This window comes from Ictidomys tridecemlineatus, chromosome 4 (assembly GCF_052094955.1).
Source record: "Ictidomys tridecemlineatus isolate mIctTri1 chromosome 4, mIctTri1.hap1, whole genome shotgun sequence".
Taxonomy (NCBI): Eukaryota; Metazoa; Chordata; class Mammalia; order Rodentia; family Sciuridae; genus Ictidomys; species Ictidomys tridecemlineatus.
This window is the reverse complement of record NC_135480.1, coordinates 194,318,131-194,335,620: the sequence shown is the minus strand read 5'-3', so window position 1 is coordinate 194,335,620 and position 17,490 is coordinate 194,318,131. Positions and strand designations below refer to the sequence as shown.

At 38.7% G+C, this 17,490-nt stretch overlaps 1 pseudogene; it reads right to left on the bottom strand.

Annotated features, from left to right (window-relative positions):
• Positions 1-15,823: 15,823 nt before the first annotated feature.
• On the bottom strand, positions 15,824-16,530 carry LOC101955650 (ferritin heavy chain pseudogene; annotated as a pseudogene).
• Positions 16,531-17,490: the final 960 nt, after the last annotated feature.

The window sequence follows — 17,490 nt, the reverse complement described above, 5'->3', positions numbered from 1 at the left end:
GGATGCATGTCTTGTCCAGCTAATCTCTCTAAGGCTCACTTTCTTCATCTCTTAAAGAGTAGTAATACCAGCTCCCTGCTTTAGAAGAATATCTTGGGGATAAATGAGACACATTAGCCAAAATCCATGCTAAATATTTGATGGTTGTGTCTGTAGCCACACAAGGGAATATTTGAGCAGCTTACCAGCTTCATGAGGGGATGATTCTTAATGTGGCATAATTCAAGACTTTTATTACAGCCCAACCCCTGCCATTATGACTCAGATAGTGCTCCCAGGAGCTTGCCTGATACCCAGAAAACAGTGTCCTGCAGGCTAATGATGTATTGATTCTTTGGCTATAAAGCCTGCATGAAAGAAAGCTGCTGATCAGTGGGCTGGGTGGCTTAAATGGGTGTGCAGGTGCATTTAAACAATGCTAATCAATAAGTTTGGCAGCTCCTTCGTCCTTTTCTTCTGTCTCCCTTTGTCCTGTTAAGCTTGAAACTAGCATTTTATCTCCCTAAATTTTAACAGGCGACTTTTGCAAGAGGCAGCCTAATGTTGTGTGGAATGAACTTTGGATTGGGAATCAAAAACCTAGGTTCTCATTCTAACCGCAGTGAACACGACTCATGAATTTCAGCAAGCCACTTCAAATTCTTTTGTTTTTACAGTGTCAGTATCTCAACTTGTAAAGAAAAAAAAAATTCCACTCTTTTTTTTTTATATGATAGAGGGAGGAGGGAAGACACATTCACACTGGAGAACACACATCACTTCCCTGTTTATGATTTTTTTTTTCCCAACCACTCTGGGCTTACAGCCTATATTTCAAGGCTATGAGCCTTGAGCATAAGCTGTAAGCCTTCCTGGAGGCTGTCACATTCTGAACCAACCATTAACTAATTAAGAGGGAGCAAATCAAGTTGTCAAAAACCTCTAAAACTAATAAGTCCTAGTAAATCGTAAGGTTTTTAAAGTTTAATTTAAGTAGGTACACCACAAACCCAACACTTCAAGGCTAGGCACACACAACACAAGTCACACACCTATCAAATGAAGGCCCTTACAAAGATTTCTTATTAAATGTACTAGCCCTGAGGCTATCACTTCACTCAAAGCTTGCCCTTGATGCCTTAATTTTGGAGGAAAAGACAGAAATTCAAAGAGATAAGAAGAAGTCATCCAGGCTGTTTTCTAGGAGTCTCTTGAGCCCCCAGGCAATTAATCTAGAAGGAAAAGTCTTTTATACAAAGGGATAGCTGACACCCATCAATTATCCACCTGAGCCGACTAATTCCTCTTTATGGCTTCTTGGTGATCAAACCAGAACAGAGGTGCCATCTCTGTGAAGGTTGACTTTGTATCAGCTGAAATATGGGAGCCTCCCATGAGCCCTGGAATAATGGATTCTCATGGCTTCTCATAGTGGAGATGGAGACGAGGAGGATAGGAACAACTAACTGGGACCATATCTCAAGCAAGGCATACTTCTCTTCTGGGTGAATAGAATTATTCACTGTCAGAGAATATCTTAGTCGGTTTTGTAAAGCTATAACGAAATATCTCTACTCTGTAAAGAAAGTAGGTTTATGTGGCTCATGATTCTGGTGGCTGGAAAATCGAAGTAGCATGGCAGCAGTATTTCACAACTCTGCAGAGAAGAAGGAGGCAAGTGAATGGGATGGCCTAGCTTTATAACAACTTTCTCTTGCTGGAATTAATCTAGTCATTCTAGACCTAACTCCTTTCCTGGAGCCAGGCTTTACTCCCTTCCCAGGTTGGTGCCCCCATGGTTTAATAATTTCTAAGTCTCAGCCCTTAAAGTGTCTACCACCTCAGTACCATTACATTAGAGAGAAAGATCCTAGCACATGAATTTTGGGGGGACACAAGACACCCAATTTTCCTACAACAAAGTTTCTATTCTGGACTTACACTTGAATCTGAGCACAGAAGATATAGAACTGGAAAGTCAGGGTCCCCTGTTCTCAAGTATCTGAACAACTGAGTGAGCGTAGAAAGATGCTAACAATCTCCATATGATAGATGGTTAAAAAGATTGAAAGCATATCTGCCCTTCTCACTGTGTAAGGTCATAAAGGAAAACTTAACAAAAGAAGCAGTGTCTGAGGTGAGGCTTGAAGAATGGGTAGGAATTATTTACACAAAGGAACACTTGGCACCCATCAATTATCTATAAGCAGAGGGACGGCCATCCCAGGGAGAACATCATACTCAGTGGCAAGATCTATAAACTCATAGTTTTTGTTTGTTTTTAGAAAGAGTCTTAGTGTGAAGTACTGCTGAGACACTTGTTTTCCTAATAATACATATGCAAATTTGTATGCTACAGTTAAAGGGAGCCATTAACAAATAATGATCAGGTGCATAGCTTGATTGGATGGAAATAATAAATTTGTCATTCTTAAAGTTGTAGGACACTATTATAGAGAAATGCCAAGTCATTTGTAGAAGGGATAGTAAGACGAAATAGATAGAAGATGGAGGAGGGTGTTATTTTAAGAGTGAGGGGTAAAAGTTGAGACCTTGAAGCAGGATAACAATAGTTATGATAAAAAGAGATATTTGGGTGATAGAATTAGCACAGAAGCTTTCAACTGATATGGTGATATAGATAAGAAAGATTGTATAATAATCTGTGTGGGTTTAAACTGTGACTGAAAATCTCTCAAAGGGATTTTACCATGTTCACAAATAAATTTGGTGACAATACATTCTAACTCAGTTGATATCACCACAAAATTGTATCACAGTGAATTGTACTTTCAAGTTAGAAGGCATTAAATAGAGGTAAGCTTTTGTCTTAAAATTTTAAATCTGTTGATTTTATGCCATATTCTAAGCAGAAGATATCTGGATATTTGGGAAGAGAATAGCACAAGGTCACATAACTCCCATTCATTCCCTGTGATGGAACACAGTTACTCTTTGTGGCCTGATTCTCATTAAATGAATCCATTATGATAGGATACTCAAGTTTGGAAACTGCATTTCCAGAGTTCATAATGTAGCTTAAGAAGTGGTCAAATGAATGCCAAGCACAATGGTGCACACCTGTAATCCCAGCGGCTCCAGAGGCTGAAGCAGGAGGATCTCGAATTCAAAGCCAGCCTCAGCAACTGAGCGTGGCCCTAAGCAACTCAGCAAGACCCTGCCTCTGGGTTCAATCCCCAATATAGGGAAAAAAAATAAAAAAGAAAAAGAAGAAGTGGTCAAAATGGACATTTTTATGAGGTCTTTGTGGTTTTTGGATATGCATTAAAGAACTGATATCGCTAAGCAAGTAGTGAGAAGATACATAAATGTTCTTGTGCAGAGGACACAGAAAATATCTGAGAGTCAAAATGCATAATAGATAAGAAGAGAAAGTCATTAATTAATTATGTGTAATTCTTTAATTGGATAAATATTATGGAATTTCAAACACTGTAAAAGGTGCAGTTTGTATTTGAATGAATTTCCATAGAATATTTTAGTCCATTTTGTAAAACTATAACAATATCTGTACTCTATAAAGAAAATAGGTTTATGTGGCTCATGGTTCTGGTGGCTAGATTTAGGCTGGTGGTGGATTTAGGGGAAGAGACTAGGGGTAGAAAAGGGAGAAATTGAGGAATTAAATTGAACTATATGCACGTATAAATACTTCACAATAAATTCCACTTTAATGAATAACTATAATGCAACAAATTTCCATAATGACTACTATGAGATTTTGAAGTGTTATGGGAGTGGATATCAGATACATCTGGCCATGAATTAATTTCCCCAGTAAGCTCAGGCAGTAAGTGAATATCAGCAGTTTACATTAATATTAACATTAAATTTTTACCTGTGCTTTAGATATTGAGTTAGGGTTGTGGCGAATTTCAGACAAATGAAACAGTGATCCTATTCTCTAGGTGTCTGCAGACTCATTATTGTAAAACATGCGCCTGAGTTACTTTAAGACGATATGTGCATTAACAAAGCATGTGCCATAGAACTTGAGAAGCAAGAGCTGTTGATTCCATTTGGGTGACCAATTGGGAAAGGCCTCAATATTAATTGTTAATTAAAATAATGTAACTGATTCTTTTTATTAAAATTAGGTTTGCACAATGGAGTTTCCCTCAGCCATGAAGAAGACTGTCATTTGCTGGTGAATGGATGGAACTGAAGAACATTGTGCTGAGGAAATAAGTCAACTCTTGAAATTCAAGGGCAGAATTTGTTTTCTCTCATTTGTGGAAGCTAGAGAAAAATAAAGGGGGAAAGGGAGAAGGTGTGTCACAAAAATAAATGAAGTAAAGGAGAAAAAGGGGATTTAGGTGAAGAGACTAGGGGAGGATAAGGGATAAACTGAAGAATGATATTGATCTATATGCATGTATGAATACATGACAATAAATTTCACTTTAATGAACAACTATAATGAACCAAATTTAAAGTAAATAAATAAATAGAAGCCTGGTGGAGGAGAGAAAGGGGATCAAGGAAAGGAAGGAGGGGAGTGAAAGGAGAAGTACTGGAGATTGAGAATGAGCTATGCACTATATACATTTATGATCATGTGAAAATGACCCTCACGATTCAGTTTACCTGTAATGCACTAATAAAACCAAAATGAAAAAGGCTGGAGAAAATAAAACTAATTGTTATATATTTTTAAATTAGTTTTATTGGGGTTGCTATGAGAAAACTAGCCTATCAAGTTTCCAAGTTTGTTCATTGAGATCTTAAACCATGCGGCCTCAACTCTGTGCCCACTGCCACACCTTGAGCCAGGTGCTCATCACCCGGTGCCTGGCTGAGCCACTCTCCTGTCTCCACTCCTAAGCAGCTATTCTGTATCCCTCACACTGAGCAGGCAACTGGATCTCTAGGACATAGAATTTCATGTTCATTTACTGGCTTAATATCTCTAAGGATTCCTTTAACTAAAGGAAGTGGGAAAAATCTGGTTCCAATGACATCATCTCCTACCCTCTCACTTTTTTTGCCCATTTCACTTCTGTTACCATGGAGAAATCTTCTAAATCATCTTAATATTTATCTAAAGTGTTTTTTTAAGTATATGATTTTTTTTTCTAAATGCTAACCCTCTGTCTAGAATTGTCTCCTCACTCTTTGTGGGCTGAAAACTCGTATCTATCATTGCAAGACAATTTGTCAACTTCTCTGTGACATGGTTTCTGAGCCCCGAGGTCTCATAGATTCCTGTTTCTATTATAGAACCTTTCACACTGTTTTAGAATTGTTTCTTTATAAATGGACATTGACTATGAGTTCTTGGGAAGAGGATCCATATTTGTATTTTGCATAATATTAAAAATTCTTTTAATTTTAGTTATGCAGCTTTTGATATTCCAACATTCCACACATTATTTGTGAAATAAGAATTTATACATTTTCAGCATCTCCCATTGCCTTCTGTTATAATGAGTATTCAACAGAAGATTTCTGAAGGAATCATAAGAGGAAAATACAATGTAGGTTAGAACTAGCTACAAACTGCAGTTCCATTACATATTCTTTGTGTAACTTTACACAACTTTCATGACTTGTTCAAGGTTTAGGTTTATTATCTGTAAAATGAGAATAATGCCACTTAGATCATTGTGAGGATTAAGTGAAATAATGATTGTAAAGCAGCTGGCTCAATTCCTGGCATCCAGTAGCTCTTAATAAATTATTTATATTAAAACCATTGCTATTAATCACTGCTTTACACTGAGCAAAGAATAGCCTCCATAAACTTTACTTTTTCCTGTCTTTTTAAATAAAAAATGAGAATAAAAATTATAGGACATTAGTAATTATCAAATTAAATATTACATCTTATAGTACCTTAAAATGATAACAAACCATGTAATTCTTAAGAGTAATCATTATACTTCTCAGAACCTTAGGACACTGGGAGGGGGATATGCTTGTAAATTTTCAGTGATTGAAGTGGAAACTGTTTTTATAAGAGTTGGAGAATGTTGTTAGGGTTGATTCTGAGTTACCCAAGGTTAAGAATTGCAGGTGAGATTAACACAGTCAAAAGGTTCCTCTTCATCATGGCTTACATTATAAATCAGTTATTGCATCTTTCTCTGGTCCCAGTAACTGTCTCACACAGGTGGAGTTATTAGCTGAGGTTTGCATCAAGTACCCATTCGTACGATCGTAATTAGTCTGGCCTGAACTGACAGGATGATTAAGGGATGCTTCTGTCAAGAAGGGATGTTTCTGCCATTCAAGATTTAAAGGCAACCAGTTCTTAATATCTTGCCTCCATTATTTTGAAGTCTTCAATAATACCAAGTAGGCACTAAAGCACTTATTTGTCTTTATCAATAATTGTCCAAAACTCCTAAACATTCAGCAATAATGCCAATTATGAAAATATGAAATAAATACCTACTTAAAAACTGTATCTCCCCAGAGACCCACAACAGTTTGTAAAATGAATGATACTTTCTCCATGATGGCTTTGTAACCACTGTGGCTACATTGTTTCTCTCTATCCTTATTAAATGTATAGTGCATTCTATTTGATTTCTCCCTTAACTGAATATCTTACTGAATAGTAGGACCTGCTCCAGCTGTGAAGTCGGCTGTGGATTTACTAGCCAAAACAACTTGAAAACAGTAAGCCCAAGTCTCTTTATTTGTGAAATGAAGATAATAATAATGTAGCCCTGTTGCCTATCCCCAAATCTCACATTGCACAAATGATATACTGGGTGCGAACATAATTTGCAACATGAAAATAATTTTTCAGCTATTACCTGTTAGTACTTTATTTTTTAAAAAACTCTCAGCTCTTATTGTTTGGTATTGTGCACTCTGTCTAAAATCTCCTATTTCATCCCACAGCCGTGATCACCCTTGGGAAATGACGGTTCTTAGATCCATGTTTGTATCTCATCTCTCCTCATGAGCTGGACACCCATACATCATGTTGGACAATTTAAAATTTATCATATGTTGGATCCTCATTTTCTCTCCATATGCGTGTTCTTTCTTCTTTCTCTACTTCAATGAGTGGTACTCTCAAACTACATGGTTACCTTCACCATGAGCCAAGTGTTCCCCATTTCTCCTTCATTCGTACTTCATCCACCAAGTCTGGTCCTAACACCTCTCTAATCTGACTGCTCTTTCAGACGCAGATTACTTCATCAGCCTCCTCACTGGCTTCTCTAGCTCCCAACACAGATTCTGTAGGACTGGGGTCTTGGGTGCAGGTTCAAGACTAATGTGAGTTGAGTGAGACAGTCCCCACTGAAAAATTTGAAGGGCACTCATTGACAGAGCAGTGCTAGTCCCAATTCTACATCTGCATGAATTTGGAAGTGCATTCCTCCTTAGACTATGTACCTTAGGTCACTCACTTGCCAAGTCCCCAAGTGAGGCTGATGCTGCTAGTTCTAGGACCACACATAGAGAAGCAAATCCTGCTCAATACTTATCTATCTATCATCAACTCTCAGGATTTCTTACCCCAGATTCTACCTAAATTATTAATATACCTGTTTTCTTCTACATCACCATTTACACCTTCTTCTTTACTGGGTTTTTGTTGTTTTGTTGTTGTTGTTTGTTTGGGTTGTTTTTTTTTTTTTTTTTTTTTTTTTTGGTACTGATGATTGTACTCAGGGCACTTTTCCTTGAACCATGAACCATGACCACATTCCCAGTCCCCAGCCATTTTTTTTTTTTTAAATACAGGGTCTCCCTAAATTGCTTAGGGTCTTGCTAAATTGCTGAGGCTGGTCTTGGACTTGTAATCCTCCTGCCTCAGCCTCCCTCTGGGATTATAAGTGTGCACCACCATGTCCCTCAGTGTTTGTCTTTTATCAGATGTGTTCTCTTCCATTCTGTAGGCTGTCTCTGTTGATCATGTCCCTAGGATTACAGGATGATGGCACTGTACCTAGGAGCTCTTCTTTACCTTTGATCCATTGACAATATGACATTCTGTTAGTTATATTTACAGATAAGAATTATGGGGTAAAAAAGGCTCATTTATCATTTCAAGCCAATCAACAACCACATTGTTTAGCACAGAAGGAAAATTCAAAATATATTTGATAAATATGAAAAAAAGTTGAGCATTACATTTTCCATTTGTGTTCTCTATTTAAAACCTATTAATGATATCTTCAACATCTCTTGTAATGTTCACTTATGTTTATACTCAATAAATATGATTTCATATTAATAGAAAACATACAATAGTTTGTTTTTATTGAAGTCACTCATAGAACAATTACTAATCATGTTGCTTCTAGGTTCTATGAATTCAGTGGTCAACAACAATAAAATTCTTACTTCAAAAATATTTGCTGTGAAGGCATTTTTAAATATTAAACTATAGATAGATATATATAGATATAGACAGGTTTTAATGTATATCCATCCATACATGTATATATACATATACACTATTTAACTATCCATAGATATTTTGCAGGCTATGTGACCATTGGTGAATTACTTTACCTTCTCAAATGTCTTATTTTTAATCTGCAAAGTGATCATAGCCCTCGCTATTCTCCAAGCCATTGTGTGAATTAAATGACCTTAGCTCTCCCAGGCTGGAGGCCTCACTGCTGGTTGAATTTGAGGGTCTTGCCATAGGCGTTTCTACACATCTCTTTCTAGTCTATGATGGCCTCCTGGCACTAAGGCACTTTGCCAAATTAGCATCTATGAGTGTCTTTGGATTCAAGGCTCTGGAGGTAACTCTGAGAAGAAGGGAGCCATGTAGGAGGCTGAGAGGAGCAGGCACAAGTTCTTGAGCAGCACTGGGTCAGAGGAAAGGCAGGCCGTCTCTCACAATCTAATGCATATGAACAGGGGAGTGATGTGAGGGCAACTGGGATCTGTTTTCAGTGTTAATTAACCTTTCTCACCCTTACATGGCAACAGACAGTAGCAGTTCTCTTACTCCCAAGAAGGGGACCTAATTAGAACAGATGGAGAAAATACAGACAAAAAGAAATGGAGCACTTATTCAGCTCCAGGGAAGGCTAATGCCCAGAGATTGGGAAGTGGGAAGTGGGATTTGTTGCTTGTTGTTTTGGGTCTCTTAATCCAGGTGTTCCTCTCCAGTCCCTAAATTAAGCCAGATGTTAAGAAGAGGTATAAAGAAAATGGAGAGACTATCTAGAATCAATCCTTCTCTTATCTATGTCTTTCTGAAAGCTCACAGCTTTGGGAATATTGAGGATGCTTTCAATGAATGTATACATAACTTCTCCCAGTAAAACTAAAAAGCCCCCAAACCAACAAGAACACGTAAAGGCCACAAAAGTCTTGAAAGTCAGAGCAAGAAGAGCCTTAGAATCATTGAGAATTGTCAACTGACCTTAAATTTGGAGAGATTAAAAGACAAGGCTAAAACTACTCAGTTGGCCAATGAAAGAACTAGAACTAGAACGCAAATTGGTGCTTATTTACTATATCACATTGATTCCATCAGACACCAGCACTACTTTCCAATTGTTCAATTAAGAAAGAAGGAAAGAGGCAAGCCTGGTGATACATGCCTGTTATCCCAGTGACTCGGGAGGCTGAAGAAGGAGGATTGCAAATTCAAGGCCAGTCTCAGAAACTTAATAAGACTTTGTCTCAAAATTAAAATTAAAAAGGGCTACGATTTGGCTCAGTGGTTAAGCCCATTTGGATTCAATCCCTTATACAAAAAGAAGAAGGAGGAGGAGGAGGAAGAGGAGGAGAAGAAGGGAGGAGGAGGAGAAGGAGGAGGAGGAGGACAAGGAGGAGGAGGAGAAGAAGAAATGGTAGAAACCTAATCAAGTACAAACATGGCTAAGGGAATAGTGTTGGTAATGTAACCCCAATACCCCAACCACATCAACTACATATTGAAGCAGCTATATGGCAATCAGTCTGTACATAGGCCAGGCGGAGATAATGTTGGGCAGCCAGCACACACTGGGCAAAGGCTCCCGCAGAGAGATGATTTAGACCACAGTCCCGACAGCAGTTTAAACACCTAAATGAGTTTTGGGTTTTTTGTTTGTTTTGTGCTTTTCAGGGAGAGCTTTCTCAGGTAAGCCTGACAACTATCCTTATGATCATCTTCAAAATTATAAAATGTCCAGAGAGCTTCCATTTTTATGGATAGTTTCTCTGTAAAAGCAAATGACCTTACCTTCTTTGCTATGCTTAGTCCTAATATATTGGGCTTCTCTGTGAGTCAGTGGGACATGTATGGTGCTGTTTTCTGAGAAACCTCTTCCACTGAACACTGTCCCTATTCCACAGAACAGGAGAAGAGGATGTGTGTGCGTCCATGTTTCCACTCCACTGGCCAAACGTCATGAGTAGTTGACTAGAGTCAGGTCAACGTGAAGTTCTTCCAGGATTGTTTTTAACTCTAAGACACCAAGTCTTTCTTCCAAGACAGAAACTGTAAGATAATGTCTGAATATCCATAGCCATGCTTTCTGTCACAAGGAGGAAATTAGCCTACAAGGCAGAGAAAAATAAACCAGGAGTGAGAGGTCATCTGACGTTCCTGATGGAACCTGCACCACTGGTCCCTTCGTATCTGGGGCTTCTCTGCATCCTTTTGTTCCCAACCGTTTTGTTGCTTCAAATGCATGGATTCTGAACAGCCCTGACATTCTGTAGGCTAGTTGATAAGTTTTCTGTCTCCTCCATCTGAAAGAAACCTGGTTAAGATAGAAATGAGAATGATGTAAAAATAATTTAAATAGTTCCATTTGCATACCAATTTATTTAAAATCATATATAATTATATACGTGTCATTTGCACATGTCTCTGAGAAGCTGACATCATTATCCCATTTTACAAAGGTAAAAGAAAGCTGAGAGGAATTATCTTTTCAAGGTCGCATGGCCAGGGAACATCAGTATTTTAGGTGCATGCCTAAGCCTGTCTTTGTCTTTCCAGGGAAGCTTCAAGTTTCAACTCAGGGAGCTCAAAGTTCACTGGAAGTCCAGAAAATATAAATAAATGAAAGGCAGAAAAGACTCAAGTAAAGAAAGCAAGTGGACACGTATCAACTGCAAAGAATCAAGGAAACCGTTTTATAAACGAAGTTTATATATTAAAATATGATAAAATAATATTTCAATTTATGAAATCAACATATACAAAATCACAATAAGTGAAAGACAAAAACGTGGCCAAAATCTAGTATCCATGGAAGAGTAAAATGGGAACAAAAACAGAAAAAAAAAAGTATTTAGGAGCCATGTTATTAGGATTCTTAAAATTTGTGATGAATGTGGATTCTATTCCTTAGTCCTGGAAGCACAATGGAAGGTTTTGAGAAGGGAAACCCATTCTTCATACTGTGTAAGGTAAGTTTGAAATGGAAGTGCAGTCATGTGATAGAAAATACAGTAACCACCGTCATTCATTCCAGAACTTTCTTTTACATATCAGAATAGAGGGGATAGTTTGTCTCTAGACTAGGAGTTCCACTTGTATAGCCCTCTCTTGGTGTTTTAGTTACTTGTTCAAGTGATTGGCATATCCCTGATTCTTGAGCCATTCACCTTATTTAAGACAGAGTCTGAGGCCACACTCCAATTCCACCTGCCACAGGCCTTTACCATGTGATTTGCAGAGTTTACCTCAAGACTGCTGTGGGTCCACCCCTATGATATTTGTGCTTCAATTTCATTTTCTGCTAAGTAATTTCCTCCAATTCCTTTATAGTCTTCTCATGTGCTGTGCTTTTCTCTTTAGTTTTCTCTTAATTTCTCTCAAGGAATACATAAGAAATTTTCTGTTCAAAATAGGTTCACAAACTTCATATTTACATATTGAGATTATCATTATGCCTGCTTTCTTAAATGTTACTAATGTAGAATAATTCTCTCTCTCTCTCTCTCTCTCTCTCTCTCTCTCTCTCTCTCTCTGTATGTGTGTGTTTTGAAACAAAACTGGAGAACATTTAAAAATACTTTTTACCTAGATCCTAGGTGTTAAAAGTAGTGGGAAAACTTGAGAGAAAAATATTTTGATTCTCTTACCTAAAAAGCTTTCCTTACTACTTGAATGGACATGGTCCTCCCTTTTTTATGCTTTTATGGTGTTATATAAATTTTCGTATTTTGTGACAGTTTCTTTTACATGGACACTCATCCAGTTACACAGTAAAAAGTCAGTTGTTGTGTTTCATTTTTATTTTTTTTATTTTTTGAGATGAGTTCTGGCCAAAGACTCTGGAGCACAAGTAATTCCCCTGTCTCCACCTCTTGAGTGGCTGGGATGCGAAGCATGCATGACCACACACAGCGAGGTGCTATGTTTTATTGAATTAGACTTCTTTCTTTTGAGGCTGCTTATGTCATATCAATTCTCTAATCTCTGCAGACTCCTAGGTGTGAGACCCAGTTGCCTTGTCTATGTTATCTGCCAGCACACCTCTGGTTACAGCAGTATTATCCTGGGGTAAAATGCTGACTCCACTGGAACAGTCAGTTTTTATCTTCTGGAAAATTGTAATCTCTAGAGGAGAGACAGATGATTCATGTTGCAGGTGGTATAGGAAGAAAATGATACCCTTTTATCTCGGGCCCCCAATTTCCTGGCTCCCTATCTCTCCAGAGTCTTAGTCATTCAATAGATCAGAATTAGTGAGATTTTCCCAAATTCCCATTTTTGAAACTTGGCCTATCTTGGCTTCATGATACTATAATCAAAAAACTCACATCTACTGTTCTTTAGCATTGTCTTTTCCATTACACAGATCTCAGATATTTAGCATAGTGAGTGTTCATGGTATAAGTTAAATAAATAATCTCAAAAGCATTGACACAAGTTTGGATTTTCATCGAGGGCTCAAGCACTAGAATGGAAAGCCAAACAGGAACCAAATATTTTACCAACCCACGGCTTTCCCTAGGATTGATCACTTTCTGAAACTATCCCTGTCAGAGTATTTTAAATAAAGAGACTGCCCTGTGATCTTCTAGGTTGTTTCCAGACTCTGAAACTCCTGTTTTATATTCTTCTGTTAAAAAAATGCAAGCTTGAAACAAAGTTACTTTTTTTTTTTTTGAGTGACAAAATTTTGGTGATCATTTATCTTAATGTTTACCTCCATATGTGCAGGTCTCTGTATACTACATGAGAGCTAATTATTGATAAATTCTGTATGTGGTAGAGGCTGGGCTGGGATTGAATCCAGGTCTTATGGCTTCAAGCTCACTGTACTTTTCATCACCCCAGGCTCTGTCTCTGCTCCACTGCCACATGTGGAAACATCTGTCCCGCAGTCACCCACACAGTCTATCCAGATTGCCTTCATTAGTCATTTAACACACACAAAATTCTTCCCGGTGAAGCAGTCTTTACCAGTTAGGCTTAAGTCATCATTACTGTTTTAGACAACACATGGGATTGATTGAAAATCTTGGCAAGGAAAAGCAAAATTGGCTTGAAGTGGTCAAAAACGATTTTCTGTGAAAAGGAGGGTACCCTGCTATTCCTCTAGCAGACTCCCTGCACAGGAAATTGCAGTTTTTTTTTCAGAACTTGGTGCATTAATGTTTGATCCTGAATGACATAAAGTGATGGCACTAGGGTGAGAAAATGTTGAATCTGCCCTGGATTTTGCGATCGCTTCCCTTAGATAACTTTGAGTGACTCCAGGTCTCTGGATTTCGGTTACTTCCAGTTTTCATGCAACAAAACTTAGCTCCGTGGTTTTCCAGGTATGTTCTGGGAAGACACGTTCCATAGCAGGGTCTCAGGAGCCACCTGCAACAGCAGGTGGTAGACTGAAGAGAGGGTGCTGCATCCAAAGAGCATCAAGCATCCTCCTCTCCCACTTCAATCAAAGGAACTCTAGTTGGGCTTTCAGAACACTGGATTTTCTCATGGGATTTATTTAGGAGCAAAAATAACAGCTTTTAAGCACCTCATTTCCTAAAGTTCTAAGAGTGGGTATCTCTTTTTCACTCCCGGTCTTCAAATAGTATCCTAAATGGGAACATCAGATAAATTGCACATACACTCAACACGCCGTCTCCAGCAAGAGTTTTGAACAAAGCATGTTTTTTTTTTCTTTCAGAAAAACAAATGGATTCATGCATCTCCAATAACTGATTGAATCTTGCCACTCTGATTCCTCTCTGTTTATCAGCTCAAAATTAACATCTGCCAACCTGAACCCATCTTCTTTCTCTGAAAAACAAGCTTCTCAAAAGATTAGCTCCAGGCTCTATAAGAGAGACAGTTGAAATACCCTTCTCTGTTACCCAGCATCAAAACCCTAAAATTATACTTAACCTCACTCTCCTCTTCAAGTATGGTATATACTTATTTGCCTAGCCAGGCAGATACTTTAAAAATTTTGTACATAGTCGTCTTGAGAGATGCATTTTATTGGGTATTGAAGTTACAGCAATAAACTCCCAGATATCTGCCACAATGCACCACCATGGTGAAGTGGTTCTCTACATTTTTTACTCCTCCACACAACCAAATTCTCATTAATTTTTTACAAAATACAGCTCCTAATACACACACAACTATGGAAGCTCAGAACCCTTGAGTTAAACACTAAGTCTCTCCATCACCTTGCCTACCCTATATATCTACATTATTTTAATAGAAAGTCATATTTTTAATCCTGAAAAATCTCCTTGGAATACTGATTCCTCTGTTGTACCAGTTGTGAGAAATTCCAGTGATTTGTTTTCAGAATATATTATCTAGCCTTCAATGTAAAATTGGGATGTAAGAAAGGCAGCAGGGGGGGGGGAAACAGAGCAAAATGAAGAGAGGGTGCTGCATAAAAAGAGCAACAAGTTACACAAGACCACCGTAGGCCATGGATATGGCAGATCCAAAGTCCACACACCTGAACAGCACCTTGACAAATGAGGTGTTGGAAAGGATCAGCCTAATCAACAGAGATAGAAATCTCCCTGTTGAAAAATAATAACCTCAGAAATAAGAGCTGCATATATACTAGAATATATGCACCCCAAGAAAGCTTTCCCACTACAGGAGAGCAAAAGAAGGTGGGATCAACTAAAACTATACTTCTTTAAATAACACAACAGGAGACAGCAAAATCTAGGCAATGTTTGGGAAGAGTGTACACCCCATAGCACTCTTCCCATGAAGAACTGGGTATGGAACCTTGCATTCTAGGGGATCAATGCTGTTTGTATCCAGTCTCAGTGAGCTTGCTTGTGAGACGATGATGATGATGATGATGATGATGATGATGATGATTTTAGTAGCACATTCTTATGTAGAGGCAAAGTTTTCTTTGCTGATCTAATTTGGAATACCTGTGTGATTTCTATTGGACTCCCATATTTCTAACAGATGTAGAGAGGACATAATAACATGAATAAAGAATTATATGAGAAACAAATTAAATTCCATGTAAAGTCAGAAGGCTTCAGGATAGATCCTCTAGTGTAAGAGGTCACCCCTCATATTGGTCCAGGTCATGGTGTTGCTGATTCTATCCAAATCACAGGTGGAGAAGTCAATACTCTTTGAAGCAGTTTCAGTATTTTCCCACATTTCTGTGATAGTGTCAAAATAGAATGTATCTCTCAGAGTGTCCTCCTTTATTGTGAAGATTTAGCTAGTGCTTTGTTTATATATTTATCACTTCTTTATTGTCCCTTCTGAATGCACCATCTCTCTTCTACTTTAGACCCATATTTTTTATTTGAAAGAATGGTACAAATTAAAGAATTTAAGTGGATGTTTTGGTACAACTTAGAGTAAAGGTGAAGGTAACCCCAACATGGATGCACTGCCTTGGTGACCAGGGAAGTCACTTCCATGGCTATGGGGAAGTCACCCTAAGACTTAGTTTTCATTCTCACTGACTCCCAGGGCGTGCTTGTCAAAGAGAAATTCTGCCATGCCATATTCTGGGGCTCTCCTCTTGAACACCTGGGTTACACCATCACCCAATTCTTTGATGGATTCCACTGCTCATTCAGGTAATGAGTCTCAACGAAGTCACACAAGTGAGGGTCATTTTTCAGTGGCCAGTTTGTGCAGCCCCAGAAGTGATCGGCTCACACTTTTCCCCCAGTGTAAAGCATATTCTATTGTGGTTAGCCCACTTTCCCAGTCATCACGGTCTGGTTTCTTGATATCTTGAAGGAAGATTCAGCCACCTTGTGGTTCTGCAGCTTCATGAGTTTCTTGGTATATTCCGTCTCCTGGTGAGATTGGTGAAGACAGTATTTGGAAAGGTTCTTCAAAGCCATATCATCCCAGTCAAAGGTGTAAGACATGGAGAGGTAGACATAGGAGGCTTAGAGCTCGAGGTTGCTCTGGCAGTTGATGGCAGCCTCAGAGTCCTGGTTCTGGAGCACCTCCCAGGGGGATGCGGTCCTCATGAAGGGTGGCGCTGGAGCAGCAGCAGCAGCTTTGAGATGGTCCAAGCAAAGGGCTGCTGGCTTTCGAGCAGCTGGGCAGAGTGGGAGTCCAGCACAGGTTCCGTCCAAGCACTGTTGAAGCAGGAAACCATGGTGACTCTTGGTGAAGAACGTCTTCAGACCCATATTTTTATCTGTCCATCACAAGTACTGTGTTAAATGAAGTTCAGTGTGTATTCTTGCTTCCCTTTGTTATCTTCAACAATCTTTGTGTTTCATAAAACCCACACACTAGATTCCTGGGAATCATCAGTGACTCCTGCATTGGTCAGGGTTTAAGGCAAGAAAACAGAATCTAGATCAGTAATCTTAAGGGGAATATTTAATATAATGGACCAATAATGCAAATGTTGGAGGGAAAGGGAAAACATGCTTAAAGGCTTCACTAATCATTGGAAGAACAAAGAAAAGGTTGAAGAAGTTGTTATGACGTACAGCATCAGAGAGGATGTGTCACAGACTTGGGGACCCTGACCACTGAGAAGACAGCCTGGCCAGGTCCCCCTGTTGCCTGTGAGGAGGATCAATATAAATGTTAAAGGAAGCAGGGCTCTAGAACTAATGATGCTGCCAGAGTAAAATTCTATCTCGGGTCAATTCTCGCAAGAAGAGCATCAAACTAATAAGGAACAAGTCTCTTCTGCTCACCTTCTGCCTTCTCCTAGTGGTCCTTAGTGGCAGAATCAGGAAACCAGGCCAGAGAAAATATGTATTTCATATCAAAACCCAAGACTGGAACTCAGGGAAGGTAACCTTCACATCAAAAAGATCACTGTGTCCTATAAATTATCTCTTTGACTTGTTGGAAAACGTTCTCACCTTCTCATTTCTTGTTGCCACACCCTGGGGCAGTCAATCACCACCCACCACAGGTTCAACTCTCCACATAGGCTTCAGAATTGTGTCTCTTTTTCTTCCTTCCCTCCTATCCATCACACTTACACTGGTTGTTTTTCTAACAACCAACTGTGATCTCTTATGGTTCCTTTACTGTATTAAAACATATGCTCTGGGGAACCTGAAATAGTCTTCTCTCCGTCTCTGTTCAGAGAATGCTTCTGAAAAAGTTTATCACATATGCAAAGA